Source organism: Lactuca serriola, chromosome 1, assembly GCF_051521515.1.
Source record: "Lactuca serriola cultivar US96UC23 chromosome 1, Lser_US96UC23_V15, whole genome shotgun sequence".
In the NCBI taxonomy this organism is placed as follows: Eukaryota; Viridiplantae; Streptophyta; class Magnoliopsida; order Asterales; family Asteraceae; genus Lactuca; species Lactuca serriola.
This window is the reverse complement of record NC_136408.1, coordinates 127,037,404-127,040,453: the sequence shown is the minus strand read 5'-3', so window position 1 is coordinate 127,040,453 and position 3,050 is coordinate 127,037,404.

The window sequence follows — 3,050 nt, the reverse complement described above, 5'->3', positions numbered from 1 at the left end:
CAGATCAAAAGCATAAACAAGACATTATAAGCCTTTCAACAGTTATTTACAATTACTGGCCTATAATCCAAAAATCTCTCATCATCCTCTAAGTATGCTCGGGGTCCACTACCTGTAATCATAAAACTGAGTGGGTCAGGCTTCGAAGCCTGGTGAGCATATAGGGTTTTCAACCCACATTCATAATATACTTATTAAGTTCACCAATCAACAATAACCTTGATTACCCATTCCAGTTGTCCTCACTTTACGTCCCTAAACACCTATCACAAGGGACCTAGCCTAAGGAATATCATCGGGATGGAGACTACTGCTAAGGGGTTTCCTCAGCCATACATGTCCCAAAGGCAACCGTGAGGGGATGGAGTACGCCAATGAACATTTAATTCATCAACACCTACAAGTTGCGAACCTGCTAGTGTTCCACTGGACTATCTAGAAAAGTCCGTGGTCGTCATCTATACTCCGCTAGATGACAACAACAACAACAACAACAACAACATTGAGGCCTCTCACCTTTTTAACACACATCAACTATTTCATCTACCCATGTTCTACCCAACATATTTTGTAGATAAAAAGCATATATAGTTTAAAACTTGTATAAAACATCAATTCAACAGTCACCGCAATTAAACAATTAATATATTTACACATAACACGTATTTCAAGGTAAACACTTCATATCTATGTGTAAATTGAATGTAACTACACACTCACTTGTTTTGATGAAAATCGGGCAGCAATTCGTTACCTAAAATGATCGTTTCTAATAAAACCGGGAGTTTTATTGAGAAACCGGGCTCTAAAAAATTTGGGCTTCGAAAACGAAAAGATAAATTTTCCGGGCTTCACGGGCACTTCGTGGAGTATTCCGAGGTTTACAATCGATATTGGGGCTTCGGGGAAGGTTAAGGTGAAGAAAAGATGAAGAAAGGGGTGAAAAATGGCAAATATTGAATTCTGCCTGAGAAGGCTTGCAGGTCCCCTTCTATTTATAGGGTCCGAAGTCGGCTTCAGTGGTGGGGTCCGCAGGCGAGGGTGCGCAGGTGCGAGGGACTCGGTGGCAGCTTCTGATTAGACCGCTGTCTACTGGTGCACATGCGAGGTTCGGAGCTAGGCTATGCGAGGCTCGGAACACGCGGCAGCAGGGCGAAGCTTCGGCGTGAGAGCTGGCTGCTTCGGATTGGGCCTCCCTTCGGTTGAATCAGAAGAGGACACATGGCTTCGCATGACTCAGCAGCTTCGGTGGCTCAGCAGGACACGTGGCACTCTTTCAGCGAGGGTGACGTGGCAAAATGTGACTATGCGAATTTTCTCGGTTTTCGTGCCAAAACTTCTAAAAGCCATAACTTTCTCATACAAGCTCCGTTTTTTATGTTCTTTATGTGAACGCGTAGCTAAAATTACGCTCTTCAACTTCCGTTTAGACATCGTCGGCTAATTTTGAATTTAAATTTTATATTATTATTTTTAACAGACCGGAATAGGAAACCGTTAAAAATTCATAACTTCTTCATCCGACGTCCGTTTTCGTCAGACTTTTTACCGTTGTGCTCCTAATGACGAGACCTTCAATTCTCGTTTAGGTTGTGTCAGCTAAAATTCGCTCGATCTAATATTCGAGTTTTTAGCTGTCTACTGCTAAGTTGAAACTTCGAAAAATCATAACTTCCTCATACGAAGTCTGATTTGGGTGTTCTTTTTATCGAACTTCTCGGTTTGAAAAATACTACGACTTTCGTTTAGATTACTAAGGCTATAAAATAGTTTATCAAAAACTCAATTTTTACGACATTCAGCACCGTGCCGGTTTTGTCACGAAACTTCGACAGGTCATAACTTCTTCGTTATAACTTGGATTTTGGTATTCTTTATATCCCCAAAATCCTTGTTTCGACCACTACAACTTTATGTAATGATATCAGGCTTATCTCACACTTTAATTTTGACGCTTATTTTTATTCTTAATTAATTAAGCCCTAATAATTAAGCAGAAAACACATAATATTCACATAATTCTTTTCATTTCTTCAAAATGAGTTACAAAGGTTAACCTAGACTATCAACTCAATATAAATGCTTAGGATAGAAACACGAGTGTTACATCTTTCTTAAGAAAATTGCTAATGAGTTTGTGGCAAATCCTTTTAATGAGACATGTTCGTTTGAAGTGAATCATTCGGCAAATGATGGAGTTATCAACATTCACAATCTTCCCATTTCACTCAATGACATCAGCCAAGAGGTACCTTCCCGTATTCAACGCGATCATCCGATCGAAAATGTGATTGGCCAGCTGGGTGATGGTGTTAGAACAAGAAGTCGGAGTGGAGATGTTAATACATGTCTCTATTCTTGCTTTATTTCTCAAATTGAGCCAAAGAATGTTGAAATGGCTTTGAATGAGCCCAACTAGGTAGATGTTGTGCATGAAGAGTTAAGTCAATTTGAAAAGCTCGGGGTTTGAACGCTGGTTGAGTTACCTAAGGGCAAAAAGTCTCTTGACACTCGTTGGGTATATCGTAATAAGAAGGATTATTTCGGAGTCATAGTGCATAATGAGGCGAGATTGGTGGTTCGTGGGTTTAGACAGATCGAGGGTCTTGACTACACCGAGGTTTATTCTCCGGTGGTTCGCTTGGAGGCTATATGTATCTTCCTTGCATATGCTTCCTACACGAACTTCATGGTTATAAGATGGATGTCATGACAACCTTCTTGTATGACGCGGTAAAGGAAGAAATCTACATTGATCAATCCCTTGGGTTTCTTAACTCGAAGTTTCCTAATCACGTCTACAAGTTAGACAAGGCGTTGTATGGGTTACATAAAGCTCCTCGAGGGTGGTATGCAAGTCTCACAAAGTACTTGCTCAAGCATGGATATTCTCGTGGCACTATCGATCAAACTTTATTCATCTAGCATGTGGGTAATGATTAGTGTCACACCCCAAAACCAAGAATGGCGGAAACGTTCCGGGGCGGAGGACGTCATGTACAATATCACAACACAGTAAATGTAAATAAGCAAACAACATCATCCATTGC